Source organism: Poromitra crassiceps (assembly GCF_964638095.1).
Source record: "Poromitra crassiceps genome assembly, chromosome: 2".
NCBI lineage: Eukaryota > Metazoa > Chordata > Actinopteri > Beryciformes > Melamphaidae > Poromitra > Poromitra crassiceps.
In genome coordinates this window covers 120172689-120191738 of record NC_139624.1, presented here as the reverse complement: position 1 = coordinate 120191738, position 19050 = coordinate 120172689, and the positions used below count along the sequence as shown (strand labels likewise).

Below are 19050 nucleotides of genomic sequence, written 5' to 3'. Positions count from 1 at the left end.
CTTTATAGAATATTTATCGGCCCAGTCAAAATGTAGCCTATTGAAAAAAGATAGATTAATCATTTCTTAAATACATAACATATTATTGTATAATTTTTTAGCAAACGAAATCTTAATTTTAAATCATTTTTTGATTTCCAAATAATTTTTTAACTATTCACTGCGGTCTAAAGGGAGCGAGCTGCAGGCACACTGCTCCTTCTTTAATTAATTAATTCAGTTCGGGTTTGCAGACCCATTAAGATTAAACAATAAAACACAAAAAAACAAAAGCTATTATCCAATCGTCCAACAAACGTATTTTATTATAGTGAATGAACTCCTCACAAACTTTGAGAACTGAGTTTGTCATATATTCCCGTTTAATGATGCCTAAAGAAAGACACTGGCGGGCCTACATTAAATGTCTATTTGCCTCCAAGAACGTGAAATTAAATAACTTGAAAGATAATCTAAATTAAGAAGTTGCCTACCTGCAACAAGCCAGAGATGAGACGTGCAGTCAGTCAAACTTTATAGCCTATATTTTCTGAAGCGGGTCTATATTGACAACAATGAGAGAGACTGCAGCTGTTGACAGCTATTGACATGCGGCGGGCATTCAACTCGCTTTCAGAACGGACTTATAGCCTACTTCACAAGATGAGAATATTTGCTTTACTTTAAACTGAATGGCAAATGTAATAATATTAGCCTTGTGTTACCTGTAGCCTACATCTGAGAAAGAAATCCCTTGTTGCGTGTTGTGAGCTTTGAGATGATGCCGATAAAGACTTCAGACAAATAAATGAAAGCTGCCCATTAAATACACTTCCTTAAATGGCAAATCAACTGAGGTATAGGTTAACCATATTTATGCTGAAATGATGACAATTAATGGCTAAATAAACGAACATAATAATAAGCTTTACAACCTGCAGAGGACTTCTCTGTCGCTGCGAGAATTCTCACAATACGGCCGTGCAGTTTCTTCATGCGTGCTCCATTTTGCGCACAGAATGCCCCGCAATTTGAAGATCAATACACATAACATGTTTAGGTTGAATCCAAATGCAACATGCAGACAAGAACATGCAGCAATATACAGATTTTAGCTCACAAAGGGAAAACGTGCAATCTTGTCTGGATTTGCTGCCATTTAGTATGATTGATGTAAACCGAACGTGTGCGTAATAAGATCTCCGTGCCATGGAGAGGTGCATACACACTTGCGCTGTGTATGAGTTCGGCAGGGTGCTGTCTGACTGTTGTCAACATAAAACAACATCGGGTTTGGGAATGCAGGCAAAGGCATTGCAAGTATAATTGGACCATTCTGGTAAGTACCATTCTTGGATGATTATTGCTCCACTAGATGGTCAAATCTGTCACGACAGACAGAAGAACCCAAGAGACACGGACACAAGTTGATGCCAAAACTGAGATTGTCTTTTAATAAGGTTTTCAAAATCCAAAATATAGGCACGAAGGCCAAAAGTTAAACGTCAATGGTGTGCGTAACAACGCAACAGGGGTGTCCTGACGAGGCGTGAGTAAGTAGAGCAACAGGTTCCCATGAGGCACAGGCGGGCAGCAGACAGATGGTAGACAGGCACGTTCAAGCAGACTGGTGGAGAGAGAGAGAGAGCGAATCAGCAAAAGTCGAAAAACAGAAAAAGCTTCCAAAATAACAAAGAACCGAACTGACCTAAGTTAGTGGCGAGATGGCCGCACACTAACAGACAATACCCGAGCAACGAACAGGAGTCCCAGCCCAGTATATATAGGTGCCTGATTGTGGGCGGAACTGCTTGATTGCTCATGCCACACACCTGGTCTCTCAGGAACCCAGCCTAATCACACCACACAGGGCAAACAAGGAACAGATTAGACAGCACTCATGACAGTACCCCTCCCTCTACGGGCGCCTCCAGGCGCCCCCACAGGTCGACCAGGGAACTGTAGACGGAAATCCCGAATGAGTCCAGCGTCACATATGTGGCGTCGAGGAACCCAGCATCGTTCCTCTGGACCATACCCCTCCCAGTCCACCAAGTATTGTAGTCCACGACCCCGACGACGAACATCAAGGAGGCGGCGAACCGTATACACAGGCCCACCATCCAGCATCCTAGGAGGAGGGGGGGGTGGGACGGGTGTGGACAGAGTGCTAGAGGCAACAGGTTTGATATGTGACACATGAAAAGATGGATGCACACGGAGGGTCCGGGGAAGCTTCAAACGTACCACGGCGGGGTTAATAATCTTCTCGATGACAAAGGGGCCAATGAACTTGGGAGAGAGCTTACGTGACTCAGTTCGCAGGGGCAGATTCGCCGTAGAGAGCCAAACCTTCTGTCCGGTGCGGTATGCCGGGGCCGGGGTGCGACGTCGGTCAGCCTGCTCACGGTAGCGATTTGACGTTCTCAACAGAGAAGCACGGGCAGTCCTCCAGGTTCTTCGACAGCGGCGAATGTGCGCCTGCACCGACGGGACAGCAATGTCTCCCTCCTGTGCGGGGAACAATGGAGGCTGATAGCCTAAAGAACATTGGAAAGGCGACATACCCGTGGCTGTGCTGACCGCGGAGTTATGAGCATATTCTGCCCATACTAGTTGTGATGCCCAGGTAGAATGTTGTGAAGAGGCCAAACACCGCAAGGTCGTCTCCAATTCCTGGTTCCAACGTTCCACCTGGCCATTGGTCTGGGGATGAAATCCAGAAGACAAACTGACAGTAGCCCCCAGAGCGGTACAAAAAGCCTGCCATACCTTGGATGTGAACTGAGGTCCACGGTCTGAGACTATGTCTGCTGGGATGCCATGTAACCGGAACACATGCCGCACAAGGAGGTCCCCGGTCTCTTTGGCAGAAGGAAGCTTGGGAAGAGCAACACAGTGAGCAGTCTTTGAAAAACGGTCAATGATGGTGAGAATGACTGTATTACCTTCAGATGGTGGAAGACCAGTAACAAAATCCAGTGCTATATGGGACCAGGGACGCCGGGGTACAGGCAGGGGGCGTAGAAGTCCAGAACTCGGTCTGTTAGATGATTTGTTCTGTGCGCATACTGGGCAGGCTGCTACGAAGCTGCGAGCATCCAACTCCAATGTGGGCCACCAAAAATGACGTCTCAGGATCTCCACGGTGCGATTCTGACCCGGGTGGCTGCTGACACGGGAAGCATGGGACCACTGGAGAACCGTGGAACGCACAGCATCGGGAACAAACAGACGATCCGGAGGACCTGTACCAGGGTCAGGTTGTATGCGTTGAGCCTCCAGGATGGCGGACTCAACTGCCCAAGTCAGTGTAGCTATGACGCAGGAGGAGGGCAAGATGGTCTCTATTGGTGCTTTCTCCTCTTCTGCAGCATACAGGCGGGACAGAGCGTCGGCCTTGGTGTTCTTGGACCCAGGTCGATACGTCAAGGTGAACTGAAACCGGTTAAAAAAAAGTGCCCACCTGGCTTGACGAGAATTTAGACGTCTGGCGGTCTTGAGGTACGCCAAGTTCTTATGGTCCGTCCACACCACAAATGGTTGTTCTGCGCCCTCCAGCCAGTGCCGCCATTCCTCCAGAGCCATAACCACTGCCAGCAGTTCTCGGTTTCCCACATCATAGTTTCTCTCATGTGGTTCTAGTTTGTGAGAAAAAAAAGCACAGGGATGGAGCTTCTGGTCAGTAACTGACCGCTGTGACAGAACTGCTCCAATACCTACGTCAGAAGCGTCCACCTCCACAACAAACGGACGAGAGTCATCAGGTTGGATCAGGACAGGAGCAGAGGTAAAGCGTGCCTTAAGGTCTCTGAAGGCAGCAGCCGCTTCAGGAGACCACTGGAACGGGGAAGCAGTGGAAGTTAGAGCAGTCAGAGGAGCAGAAAAGTGACTGTAGTTACCTACGAAGCGCCGATAGAAATTGGCGAAGCCCAGAAACCTTTGCAGTTGTTTGCGTGTAGTAGGTTCGGGCCAATCCGCCACAGCACACACTTTAGCAGGATCCATGCGCAGCTCCCCCTCGGCGATGACGAACCCCAGGTACGTGGTGGATGGCACGTGAAACTCACACTTCTCTGCCTTCACGAACAGTTGGTTCTCCAATAGTCTCTGTAATACCTGGCGGACATGCTGGACATGGTCATGAAGGTTCTTAGAGAAAATCAGAATGTCATCTAAATAAACAAACACAAATTTGTTTAACATGTCCCTCAAAACATCATTAACCATAGCTTGGAACACAGCCGGGGCATTGGTGAGCCCGAAAGGCATTACCAGATATTCAAAATGGCCGCTGGGAGTGTTGAATGCCGTCTTCCACTCATCTCCTTCATGGATACGCACCAGATGGTAGGCGTTGCGTAGATCCAACTTAGTGAAGATAGTAGCCCCATGTAGTGGTTCCCCAGCCGAGCTGATGAGGGGAAGAGGATACCGGTTCTTGATGGTGATATCATTCAACCCCCTGAAGTCAATGCAGGGCCGTAGGCTACCATCCTTCTTAGCTACAAAGAAAAAACCTGCTCCCACTGGTGACGAAGAAGGACGGATCAACCCAGCCGCTAGTGATGTCTGGATGTATTCCTCCATAGCCACACGTTCAGGACGGGAAAGGTTATACAACCGACTACCAGGCAAAGTAGCGTCAGGCTTAAGTCTTACGGCACAGTCATATGGTCGATGAGGTGGAAGAGAGAGAGCTCGATGCTTGCTGAAAACCTCCCCCAGGTTATGATACACAGCAGGTACTAACGTTAGGTCCGGTGGAGGAGAAGGAGAGGGCAAACAAACAGCATCAGAGACCAAAGCAGATTTTAGACAATTTGCATGACAAAAAGAGCTCCAACTCCTTATAATACCTGCTCCCCAGTCAATGTGAGGGTTATGTTTCAATAACCAAGGAAGGCCCAGAAGCAACCGGGTGCCAGAAAGCTCTCCTACCAGAAAACTGATCATCTCCTGATGATTACCAGACAGGTGGAGGGCCACAGGCACAGTCTTCTTAGTTACAGTAAATAACAGTTCTCCATTAACAGCATTCACCTCTGTAGGAGTCTCTACATCAACAAGGGTGAGGTTAAGCAGTTCTACCACAGAAAAATCCATAAAACTTTCACCCGCCCCAGAGTCAATATAAGCAGGAAAAGAATGAACTTTACCTTTCCAAATTATAGAAGTTTGTAGCTGTGGTAGTGGAGAAGAGGAGTGACAAGAGGTCTGGCCCATCTGTAACCTCCCTTTTACAGAGGAGCCTGGTCGTTTCCCGGACGCATTGCACAATCATTTATATAATGCCCTGATCTTCCGCAGTAAAAACAGGAATTATCGCGTCTCCGATTTGCAATGCGCAGCTTTCCCATTTGCATGGGCTCAGACTCGGGCATCTCCGGAAGCTGTCGGGCATCTCCGGAGGTTCTCGGAGCACGAGACGGAAATGAAAAAATAGCCGACTCCCGTGTAGGAGAACGGCGAGGGGAAAAAGTGGAGCGGCCGCTTGATCTCTCCCTCCGACGTTCACGGAGCCTGTTATCCAGACGAATGGACAGAGTAATGAGGGAATTTAAATCATTTGTCCCCTCTCGAGCCGCCAACTCATCCTTCAGGGACTCGTTAAGCCCGCATATAAATACCTGTTGGAGTGGCTCGTCATTCCACTCGCTCTCCGCCGCGAGGGAGCGAAATTCAATTGCATATTCTGCCACGCTACGGAACCCCTGGCGAAGCGACATGAGTCGTTTGGAGGCCTCGTTTCCCTTAACGGGATGATCAAAAACGCTCCTCATGCTGTCGGTGAAGGCATTGTACGAGCGACAATCACGGAGTTGATTCTCCCACACAGGCCGGGCCCAGTCCAGCGCCCTCCCCTTTAGGCTGCCGATAAGGAAGGCTATGCGGGAACGATCCGTAAGATACGCCCTGGGTTGAAGCTCGAACACCAATGCACACTGGAGGAGAAAGGAGCCACAGGTGCCGAGGTCTCCGCCATAACGCTCCGGCATCGGCGCACGGGTCTCATGGTGATTCCCAGGTAAGCCACTCTCATTTTGCACACCGTTAGTTCCCCAGTTCTCTTGGTCCTGATGGGTAGCCGCACTACTTGGAGCAGGCATCTCACTCCGTAAACGAGTCAAACTCACATTTAATTCTCTCATACCGTCTAGGACCTCTCTTAGTGCCTGGTCGTGCTGCCCGATCAGTGCCCCCTGGTTGGTAAGAGCTTGGCGAAGTGTCTCCGCATCTGCTGGGTTCATTGTTGTGGCTCGGGTATTCTGTCACGACAGACAGAAGAACCCAAGAGACACGGACACAAGTTGATGCCAAAACTGAGATTGTCTTTTAATAAGGTTTTCAAAATCCAAAATATAGGCACGAAGGCCAAAAGTTAAACGTCAATGGTGTGCGTAACAACGCAACAGGGGTGTCCTGACGAGGCGTGAGTAAGTAGAGCAACAGGTTCCCATGAGGCACAGGCGGGCAGCAGACAGATGGTAGACAGGCACGTTCAAGCAGACTGGTGGAGAGAGAGAGAGAGCGAATCAGCAAAAGTCGAAAAACAGAAAAAGCTTCCAAAATAACAAAGAACCGAACTGACCTAAGTTAGTGGCGAGATGGCCGCACACTAACAGACAATACCCGAGCAACGAACAGGAGTCCCAGCCCAGTATATATAGGTGCCTGATTGTGGGCGGAACTGCTTGATTGCTCATGCCACACACCTGGTCTCTCAGGAACCCAGCCTAATCACACCACACAGGGCAAACAAGGAACAGATTAGACAGCACTCATGACACAAATCTGTTGTAGGCTATTGCATCCAACACAATGTCACGGTCATGGCGAGCAATGTACATACAGATTGTTACATACACACACACACACACACACACACACACACACACACACACACACACACGTGGACCCGCGACATAATAAACGATAATAAGAATCATAATAAGAATAAAAACATAATAATAATAATAATAATAATAATAATAATAACGTAAAAATAATAACAATAACAATGTTAATAATAATGATAACGATAATACTAATAACACAATAATAAAAATAATATTAATAATAATATTATTAATAACGTACAAATAATAACCATATAACAATACCAATAATATAATAAGAACAACAACAAATATAATAGTAATAATAATAACAACTTACAACAATAATAATAATAATAATAATAATAATAATAATAATAATAATAATAATAATAATAATAATAATAGAACATGGGGGTGGCTTTCTTTTATTGTTTTTTTATTTTTAGGGACAGAGTTAACTCAAAAGGTACATGTCAGCTGAGCCCTGTACTACGAAACTAGTTTAACAGATCCGCGATAAGTCCCTTTGATCTGGTTTGACTGAACAGGATCAAAGCTATCTAGTTAACTGATACTACGACGCTGGTTTTTTACTAGGTAAGTGGACCTGGGATCTGCCTGTGCACGCGCACGTTTTTCGCTCGTGCACAGGCGCGCGTCCACGCGAAAGAGGTGCGCTAGCCAATCACAATATGAACAGCTGAGTTTATCCACGCCCACACCCATTTCCACACCCATTTCCTCAATGAAGCGCAGTGCATGATCAGAGTTTTAGCGGATATTTAATGTATCCGCGATTTAATGTCAGAATGAAAATCCGCGTTGGATAGTCTGCTGAAGGGCTGTCTAAGGCAGCAGCTTGTATTCACATCAGTCATTTGATTTACTTTGATCAGCGATTGATACAGCTGCATTGATACAGGCAGCAGAAACACATGTAAATGTGTAATCTCAGTCTATACATTTCCACAATCTGTAAGCCTATTTAGACCATAGATTTAGAAACGCATGCTCAATGAATAATGATCTCTATCACTCATGTGTGTGGTTGCACTGATCGAATAATTCATATATAAAATAGCCTAGTATAAAGCCTAATAGCCTACTATAAAAGAGAAAACTGCTGGGGCTATCCATATTTATCCCATATCTATATTATATGTATAGGCTTTTCTGGCATGTAGGAGAATATCACCCTCACTCCATTTGAGGGTCCATTCATGATATGCACCTCCACGCATCGTTGAGCTGTTAAGACATAAAGTGGTAAGTAGGCTTAATTTAATTATGTAGCCTACAGAGCCACAAATGTTTTTCTTGTTATATTCTCAGTTGACTGCAATCTATTTTTCATATGGCGATCTTATATGAACGGTGAGTGACTCCAGAGAGCCGATTATATGGGTCTGTCATGGATTTTGATCTTATCCTCTGAAGCTAACCTGGTCGCGACCAGGTTAGCTTTGCAGCGTCAGTTGCCATGGTGATTGAAAGTTAACTTGCTTTGTAGTACGGCTAAACCAGGTTTAAACTCAAACTTACTCGGATAAGGCATTAAACTAGCTTCGTAGTACAGGCCTCTGGGCTGAGTTGAGTTGGGCTGGGCTGTGTGTGTGTGTGTGTGTGTGTGTGTGTGTGTGTGTGTGTGTGTGTGTGTGTGTGTGTGTGTGTGTGTGTGTGTGTGTGTGTGTGAAACAGCGCCTATTGTCTGCGGCTGTTTGCGCTTCCCATGGCATTGATTTACATGTGATTAAAGCTTGGTTGACAGAGCCGAATTTATGGCAGTGTAGGTCGGACTAGTGGGAGTTCGGACTAGCGCCCGGACCCCGTCAAATTTCTCTTTTGTTTTTTCAAAGAAAACTATGATTCGTTTATTTCTTATCATCTTGAAAAAAGTGGTTTTGACATTTCAAATTGTCCTGAACTTCAGCAGGTTTTGCACTCATCAGATTTCTTTGATAAAGCTTATGAGGCAGTTCGTTCTCCACATATGATTAAAGAACACTGTAAGGCCAAGTTGAACTATACAGAACCTGTACACTACACATTGAGAGGCTCTTCTGGGCAAAAAATAGGATCCTATTCCTATGTTCCCATCTCTGAAGTTTTAAAGAAATACTGTTCTCATGAAGATGTCTGGGATCAAATACTATCTGAAAATAACCAGGTCATAGATGAAGAGCTTTTGACGGATTATAGAGATGGTCTTTATTTTAAGGAGCATTTGTTTTTCAGAGACCATCCAGATGCTTTAAGGATACATTTATTCGAGGATGAACTGGAACTTGTGAATCCTCTTGGCCCTAAAAGAACGAAGTATAAGATATGTGCTTTTTACTACACGATTGGAAATTTGAGTGGAAAGTATCGATCTCAACTTAAGCACATTCACTTAGCTCTGCTGGTTCGTTATTCACACATGAAACAATGTGGTATGGACGTCGTATTAAAACCAATAATAGATGACCTAAAACGTCTTTCAACTGAAGGCTTTATTTTAAGTGTCTGTGGAACAGACCACAGAGTTTATGCTGCTTTAGCTACTTTTTCAGCTGACAATCTCTCAGCTCATATGATTGGTGGCTTCCGCATGTGTTTTAACTCAGGTCGAATTTGTCGTAACTGTATGGCAACTCATGCGGAAATCAATCACAAATTCCAGGAAGATAATTTTGTTCTGAGAACGACTGAAGTCTACCAATACCATCTCCAGTGTTTCCAGCAGAACAAGGAAAGTGCAGCTTTGTATGGTGTAAATGGCACTAGTTCATTTGATGCACTAGATTATTTTGATGTGACCAAGTCTTTGCCCCCAGACATCATGCATGATATGTTAGAGGGAGTTGTTCCACTGACAATGAAGCATGTTATTTGCGAAGCACATAGACAAAAGCATATAACTATAACTGAGCTAAATGAAGAGCTTCAAAAATTCTCTATAGGTCAGAATGACAAGGCCAATAAGCCTGTGCTGTTGTCTGAACGACTTCTCCAAACTTCAGGGATTGTAGGAACAGCTACTCAAAAATGGTGTCTTTTCAGATTGTTGCCTTTTATAATGGGGCACCGTGTTCCTCCTGGCAGCAGATACTGGCATGTGTTTTTATTATGTCGAGGTATTGCAGATATTGTCATGGCAGCTAAGGTGCGGAAAGATGAACTAGCATGTCTACAATTACTTGTTCATGAATTCCTTTCTGAGATGACAGAGGTATTTTGAACTGTTCTGACACCTAAATGTCATTTTCTTATACATTATCCAAGACTTATGTTAATGTATGGTCCTCTCCGTTCTCTTTGGTGTATGAGATTCGAAGGAAAACATCAATATTTTAAGAACCTGACTAAGAACACTCGAAATTTTGTTAACATATCTGCGACACTAAGCGATCGTCACCAGCTCAAACAATGTTGGGAATTTTCACCTGTCAACATCTTGGGTGATTTTGAAAAGGTGCCTGGTAAAAGTGTCAGCATACCATTTTTGTCTCTACCCATTGATCTTCAGACTGCTCTAAAAATAAATGGTAACTTTAACTTCAGAGATGTAGAATTAGAGGGCAAAGTAAGTCAACGTGTCTCTGAAATAACTGTAGCCAACATCAAGTATGCTGTTAGAGATGTATTGACATTAGACCTTTTACATGTTGAAAAAATTCCTGTGTTTGGACAGATCAAATACATTCTTAACATTGATACCATGTGGGTGCTTTGCAGTAAAATGTTGCTTCCATTGTCCTTTGACTCGCATTTTCATGCATATCGTGTAAAAGTAGACAGTGAATGGATTTTGCTCAAACCTGGAGACGAATTGGAGCACACGTCACTTGACACATATACAGTGGATGATCATTTGTATGTTGGTTTGAAACATCTTGTATAGATGCTTGCAAGTTTTTGAAAGGAATTCTTAGTTTTGTGCAGGATAGCTGGATGTGTAGAACTTCTTGAGTGTTTTGCAATGCAAGACTGATTAATGAACGGCTCAACGGGCTCGATGCTTCCGTGTTGTGTTTAAGCGCTGGAGGAATTGTACACATTCTGCATGTTTATTGTATTTTTTGTTAATAGATTGTTTTATACAGTTTTACAGCCTTTTTTAAATTTATGAAACATGCACTGTGTTTTGCATTTAAAATGCTTCCAGTTCTTCAAGTGTTAAACAACTAAAAGTTTGTACTATTTGCACTGAGTTCAACTTAAGTACATGTTGCACTTTAAGTATTGCACAACCAATTGCCAAATTGGGGAAAAATAAAGTGATTGAATCTTGATTGTTTTTGTCTCTGAATTAATTTGATGTTTTTGCCTCATTAGGTACCAATTCTGTACCTTTCCCATGGGTACATATTTGTACTAGGACATGAAGGTACATTGTTGCCACTAGTGGTACAGAAATGCTATTTTAAAGGTACAAACACGAAAGTACAGTTCTGCCACTAGTGGTACAGAAATGCTCTTTTAGAGGTACAAACAAGAAGGTACAGTTATGCCACTAGGGGTACAGAAATGCTCTTTTAGAGGTACAAACAAGAAAGTACAGTTCTGCCACTAGGGGTACAGAAATGCTCTTTTAGAGGTACAAACAAGAAGGTACAGTTATGCCACTAGGGGTACAGAAATGCTCTTTTAGAGGTACAAACAAGAAGGTACAGTTATGCCACTAGGGGTACAGAAATGCTCTTTTAGAGGTACAAACAAGAAGGTACAGTTCTGCCACTAGGGGTACAGAAATGCTCTTTTAGAGGTACAAACAAGAAGGTACAATGTTGCCACTAGGGGTACAGAAATGCTCTTTAAGAGGTACAAACAAGAAGGTACAACAATGTACCAATGTTAAAGGTACAGTCCTGTACTCTACCAGGGTACCGCTGGGGCGACGAAGCCTTTGTACCTTTTTAGGTACATTCCTGTACTTTGATTTCTCTGTGGGACGCCTGCCATCGCTGTGTGAGTGAGTCTGCTACCTTATTGTAATCAGCCACTGATACCTGTGTGTTGTGTTTCGTCAGCTGGACCCACGCTGCCCCCGGACCCGTCATCGTCGCCTGATTGGGAGTCAAGAGAGCCCGCAGACTCGGACCTGTGGATCATCGGACCCACCAACATAGCCTACATACAACGCTCGCTATTTCCTGTGAAAAGGAAAGTTGAATGGCCGTCTGCCTATAGTAGCCTACTTGTGTTCCCCCTGTTGAAAAGCGCTTTTTTTATTGATTCAAGCTTTGCTGTGTCCCGTCAGTGCCTGAGCCGGATCGGACGGACTGCGCAGGCCAAGTGTCTTCCCCCGTGACCAGTGGACCCGCCTCACGTCACGAAGGACGCTTTTGCTGGACTGAACGCTTGTATCAGACTGTGTCCATTGGGAAGGGGTGAGGTGGACAAACCGTTTTTAATTCTCTCGGCCGGACGCCTCCGACCGAGAGCGGACCTCAAATCTTCAATCTTGTACAGTCCAACTACCATTTGAGCACTGTGAAGCTCTATGTGTATTGCAGCCGGCCAGTAGCACTCGCTCAGTTTTATTAGCAGTTTTCCCCTTTAATCCATAGAGTCCCAGTGTGTTTTCACAGTGTGTTTTGGAAGAAACATTCCCATAGTGATTTCCTTAGTTGTATTGTGTGAAATCCTTACCCACCCTGTAGTGGTTTTCTTAGATTTGCTGTGAGTACATTTTGGTCTTTGCAGACCTTGCTGTGAGTTTTTCATAAGTGTGCCGTGTGCTGTCACCCCGTGACCCTTTGCAGTGATTGCCTTTCACCATTAATACTCTTGGCCATAGGGAGAGGGAGGGGTTAACTCTCACCTGAACTACAGTGCCCTGGTGGCGGGGGCTACCACTCTAGTGTCTGATCAGTGGGTTCTTTGGGAGGGAAACTGTATAAGAATGTATTGTTATTTATCATGCTGTTTCTAATTCATTTTTGTAATAAAGTATATATCTTTTTATAAATACCTGACTCCGGCCTGTTGTGTGTGTGTGTGTGTGTGTGTGTGCCATTTGGGGGATCAAAGAGTATTTTTACTCAAGTGTCTTTAACCAAGGTGGGCATTGCCCGTGACACTTTTTGGCGTAGTTCGGCAGGATCCCCCTACACACACGCTCAACATGTCTGTTGATGGTACAGAGAGTGTTGCTGACCCCTCTAACGCTGCTCCAAATATTGTTAATCATGTTATGATACCATGGTACATGGGTGGGCCGTGGCTCCCTACATTTGAAGGAAAGGCTCAGGAGAAGGTTGGAGAATGGCGGGCTAAAATTGAAATGTTCATACGGGCTCAAGGTCTCCAAACGGCACAAAAAGTAGACTTTATATTGAGCGCCCTGGGAGGGGAGGCTAAACGTGAAATGCTGCTGGTCCCCCTAAATGAGCGAGACACTGACACGAAAATATTGGATTTTTTGACTTCATTGTATGGCAGCAGCCAATCTTTGGCCACACTGAGGGCTCAGTTCTATGAGTGCAGGAAGGGCGCAGAGGAGGAGATGGGGGTTTTTATTCTCCGTTTCCGTGAGCTCTATCACAGGTGGCAAGCAGAAGGACCACAAGACGCAGAGGCCGAGGAACTACTGAGGACACAGTTCATCAGGGGACTACAAGAGAGTTCTATGAAACAGGAGCTGAAGCGCCTCCTCCGTCGCACGTCAGGTATGACTTTCGCTGCCATCTGCACCGAGGCGAAAATCCTGGAGAAGGAGCAGATGAAAGATTGGGCAGAGTCGCGTACCTGCCGCGCCTACAACACCGGGCCCTCACAGACACTCCCACCAGCCATGCCTACACGCCCAGCGGCAGCCCCACAGGCTCACCCGTCTGCCCTGCCCACACACTCGTCAGTGCTCCCATCTTCCCCAGATATAGAGACATTGTTGGAGTCCCTGCGGGCGGAGCTCCGAAAGGACCTCAAGGACCAGATCTCCACATTAGGAAATTCTCTTGCAGCGGAAATGCGGGTTCAAATAGCCAACCTTTCCCTGGGGCCAGCGGAACAACCTGTATGGGCCCATAGTCAACAAGCGGGTCCCTCATTTCAGCAGAGGTCCCGTAGACCACCCCCTGAGTCACCTAGAGATCGATTTCAGTGGGACCCCCAAGGCCGGCCCATATGCTTGGAGTGTGGGCAAGCAGGCCACACTCGCCGGTTCTGCCCCAGGCGACGCAATGGACCCCCGGATTTTTAGTCTCCTCGGTTGCTGTAGGGCAAGCAGTCGAGGAGGGGACCCAGACCACACCCCCAATAAAGCCCTCATTGATCGGGACGTGCCCAAAAGTGGACATCATGGCACAAGGTAAAAATATTCCTTGTGTCTTAGATACTGGTTCACAAGTTACACTGTTCAGCTATTCCTTGTTTCAACGGTATTTTGGAGAAGGACTGGTCCAAGGAGAGATTCCCTGGCTCACGCTGAAGGCGGCAAATGGACTCAAGATTCCATATATCGGTTACGCGCTCTTGGACTTTGAGATCAATGGGGTGAAGGTAATGGGAAAAGGGGTGGTGGTCGTTGAAGACTCGTGCCTGAACTCTGATTGTGGCATATTGGGGATGAACATTATTGGGGACTGTTGGCGGAGCCTTTTCCAGGATGGCCACCCTGGGGAGGCAGCCTTTAAATCTTCGCTGCCCTCTACTGTTAGTGCGGCTTGGGCAAAGGCTTTCGCTGTTTGTCGGCGGGTGGTCCTGGCTGAACCTGACATTGAGCTGCATGGGGTCGCAAAATTGCCCCGTCAGGCTCCCGTAGTGCTCCCCCCAGAGACTGAAATGATAATCTGGACCCAGGTGCCTCAGGCGGTCGCCAGGTCAGACTGCTGTGTCATGGTGGAGAACCTCCAAAGCGAAGACCAGGAGTGGCGTGTGGCCAGAACGCTGAGTAGGGTAAGAGGAGGGAGGGTACCAGTTCGAGTGTGTAACCCTCATCTTTTCTCCATAGAGCTCCCCCAGTGTCATGCCCTCGCTACGGTGTCCCAGGTGGATCCCCAGGCAGTACGGACCCAGGAAGAGCTGGTGCTGACCTCCACTGGCCCGTCTGAAGTGGAGGTAGTGGTGAGGAGAGTAGAAGGCGCCCCAGCCCCAGGTAACAACCCGCCGCTGGAGCATCCAGCCCTGTCCTTACAGGGGGACCAATTGACCCGGGATGAACAGCAGCAGCTAACAGAGTTGCTGCAGAAATGGACCCAGGTTTTTGCTGCCAATGACGATGATTTTGGTCACACGAACGCTGTCCTACACCAGATCCCTACAGGTGACGCGCCGCCAGTGCGTCAGAGACACAGGCCGGTCCCACCAAATCATTACGGTGAGCTGAGAGCCCTGTTGAAAGGTATGTTGGACAGTGGAGTGGTAAGGGAAAGTGCCAGCCCTTGGGCTTCGCCTGTAGTGCTGGTAAGAAAAAAAGATGGATCCTGGCGTTTTTGTGTGGATTATCGTAAACTTAATGCTGTCACTCATAAAGATGCCTTCCCTCTACCCAGGATTGAGGAGTCCCTCACACACCTTAAGGAGTCCGCCTGGTACTCCACGCTCGATCTGGCTAGCGGGTATTGGCAGGTCGAGGTGGATCCGCGGGACCAGGAGAAGACGGCCTTTACGACACCAGTGGGCCTGTACCAGTTCGAGCGGATGCCCTTCGGCCTGTGCAATGCCCCAGCCACCTTCCAGCGGCTCATGCAGCGCTGTTTGGGGGGACAGGTAAATGACTTTTTGTTGATCTACCTGGACGATGTCATCGTGTACTCACCCTGCTTCAACAGCCATCTTCACCATCTGGAGCAAGTGTTTGAGAGGCTGTACAGACATGGACTGAAGTTGCAGCCCCTCAAGTGTCACTTGTTCCAGAAGGAAGTCAAGTACCTTGGACATGTGGTCAGTAAGAAGGGGGTGGCCACGGACCCGGACAAGACCGCAGTGGTACACGATTGGCCAGTCCCCCAGACAGTCACGCAACTCAGGTCCTTTATGGGATTTGCGGGATATTACCGCCGCTTCATCCCTGCCTTTTCTGGTGTGGCAGCGCCCCTCAACGCCCTCCAGCAGGGTACTGCGGGGAATAAAGCAGCCAAAATTCAGTGGTCCCCCAAGTGCCAGCATGCATTCGAGGAGCTTAAACGTGCTTTGATACAGGCTCCAGTGCTGGCCTACGCTGACTTTGGCCTGCCGTTCCTGTTGTACACAGATGCCAGCTTAGAGGGGTTGGGCGCCGTGCTGTCACAGGTACAAGGGGGGAAGGAGCGGGTGATTGCGTATGCCAGTCGGAGCCTAAACTCCAATGAAAAGAACGATCGGAACTATAGCTCATTCAAGTTAGAGCTGCTGGCTTTATTCTGGGCGGTCACAGAGAAATTTAAACACTACCTGTGGGGCGCTGATTTTACAATCTTTACAGACAATAACCAGTTGGTACACCTAGGGACAGCCAAGCTGGGAGCGGTTGAACAACGTTGTGTGGCTCAGCTGGCTGACTTCACCTTCACAGTAAAATATCGACCAGGTACAGCAAATCGGAACGCGGATGTCCTGTCCCGGCTCCCGGGGGAGGTGAAGGTTGCAGCGGTTCAGGCGGCGCCCCCAGAACAGGAAGGCCCAGGAGGGGTGGGGTTGCAGCCTGATCCAGAGTTCAACTCGAAGTCATGGCAAGAGCAGCAGCAGAAGGACCCAGACCTGAGCCAGGTGAGCAAACTTAAAAGTGAGGGGTTAACCATTGCTCAGCTGCGACAGTCTGTGTCTCCCCAGGTGTGCCAGTGGTTACCAGAGTGGGATCGGTTGGAGCTACGTGGAGGAATCCTGGGCCGCTGCATCCAGGAACTGGACACTGGCCAGCTGGCGTTTCAGGTGGTTGTCCCAGCCCAGTGTGCTCGGGGGCTCTGGGAGGACTACCACCAAGCGGCGGGACATGCTAACAGCGAGAAGGTCCTGAGCATGCTGCGCCGCCGGTTTTACTGGCTACGGATGGGTAAGGATATCAAATCCTGGACAGCAGAATGCCCTCAGTGCATCGTAGGGAAGGCTGGTCCCGAGGTGAGAGCTCCCCTCCAACCGATCACGTCTAGCTACCCTTGGGAGGTTGTGGCCCTGGATTATTTGTCCTTGGGAAGGGCAGCAGACACTCACCCATATGTCCTTGTCATGACCGACCTGTTTTCTAGGTACGCCGTGGCTGTGCCTACCAAGGACCAGACCGCCCAGACGACTGCTAAGGCGTTATGGACATCTCTCATTCAGCCGTTCGGCTGTCCGGAGCGGTACTTGTCGGACCGTGGGGGGGCTTTTGAATCTGAGTTGATGCACCAGCTCTGTGGACTTTATGGCTGCATAAAGAGCCGTACCACCCCGTACCATCCACAAGGTAATGGTGCCTGTGAACGCTTCAATCGCACCTTGTTGTCTCTGCTGGGCTCGCTCGCTGAGGATGTGCAGGTATGGTGGAGGGAGAAGTTGCCAGCATTGGTACAGGCATACAACAACACTGTACATTGTAGCACTGGTCTGACGCCCTACTTTGTACTTTTTGGCCGGCATGCTCGATTGCCTGTTGATCTGTGCTTAGATGTTGTCCCCCCACAGGAGAAGGGGACGCTGGAGGGGTGGGTCGGCACTCATCACCGGACGCTGGTTGAAGCCTATAGAAGAGTGCGAGCCCACACCCAACAACGGCAGGAATGGGACCGAGCTCGGTATGACAAAAAGACTTGTGCACTTCCCCTGTTGCCTGGGGAAAGGGTACTGATCAGGAATTTCAGGCGGAGAGCCCGGGGCAAGTTGGCACCCCATTGGGTGCCGTCTCCATATACTATCCTTGCGCAGATACGGCCGGGCCACCCTGTGTACAGCATCCGGCCCGAGGGAAAGGAAGGACCAGTCCAGACGATGCACCGCAACAACCTGCGACCCTGCCCTGCAGGACTGTGGATTGGACAAACTGAGCCCGAGGTGTGTACCCCCGGAATTGATTCTCAGCCTAACCAACCTGTATTTTTGTTGCCTTTTGCCCCTGTAGTACCGTTGGCCCCCCGAGTCGCTGTAGAGCCTGCCATTCCTGACCCGGTGCCTGAACCCAACCAAGTTGTTTAACCAAATCAGGTCCTAGTTCCGTTGGAACCTGAGCCTCAGGTGGGGGGTGGGCCAGACGAGGGACAGGAGCCTGTGCGACGGTCACATCGGAGTAATCTTGGTGTGCAACCCCAAAGGTATCGGGACTAAGGGGATGGTCGGGACGACCACCGCTAAAGGGGGGGGGGGGAAATGTCACCAATAGGGCTCCTGCTTCTGTGTTATCATTCTGATTTATGATGTGAATTGACTGGGATTGTTTACCTGTAATGTGGGCAGTGACTTGAGTTTACATGGGCTGGGTTTGGATGGACTGGGGGGGGGGGAGGAAAAGAGTGTCACAAGATTGTTCCCAGGTGCAGCGCGTCAGCTGATTACAGTGGGCAAGGTGCCGCACATCAGCTGATTGCAGTGGGCACACCTGCTGTGTGCTGAGCTGGCCAGCTGATTGGCTGGCGGCGGCGACACGGCAGGATTTAAACCTGGTGTTTGGAGAGGCCGAGCAGAAAGGCACTGGACGGACGGGAGAGAGCAGACCTCTGGCAGATGGACGAGGCGAGGGCCCGATCGACACCTGACCGGCCAGTGGAGAGAAGCTGAACCACCGAGAGCACAACATACAACGCCCGCTAATTTCCTGATAAAGGAAAGTAGGACGCCTGCCATCGCTGTGTGAGTGAGTCTGCTACCTTATTGTAATCAGCCACTGATACCTGTGTGTTGTGTTTCGTCAGCTGGACCCACGCTGCCCCCGGACCCGTCATCGTCGCCTGATTGGGAGTCAAGAGAGCCCGCAGACTCGGACCTGTGGATCATCGGACCCACCAACATAGCCTACATACAACGCTCGCTATTTCCTGTGAAAAGGAAAGTTGAATGGCCATCTGCCTATAGTAGCCTACTTGTGTTCGCCCTGTTGAAAAGTGCTTTTTTTATTGATTCAAGCTTTGCTGTGTCCCGTCAGTGCCTGAGCCGGATCGGACGGACTGCGCAGGCCAAGTGTCTTCCCCCGTGACCAGTGGACCTGCCTCACGTCACCAAGGACGCTTTTGCTGGACTGAACGCTTGTATCAGACTGTGTCCATTGGGAAGGGGTGAGGTGGACAAACCGTTTTTAATTCTCTCGGCCGGACGCCTCCGACCGAGAGCGGACCTCAAATCTTTAATCTTGTACAGT

At 48.1% G+C, this 19050-nt stretch overlaps 1 protein-coding gene across 1 annotated transcript in view; it reads right to left on the bottom strand.

Annotated features, from left to right (window-relative positions):
* The window catches only part of LOC310797065 (pyrin domain-containing protein 1-like), a 47721-nt gene that overhangs the window by 4662 nt on the left and 24009 nt on the right, over positions 1-19050 (bottom strand). The gene's annotated exons all lie outside the window — the stretch shown is intronic.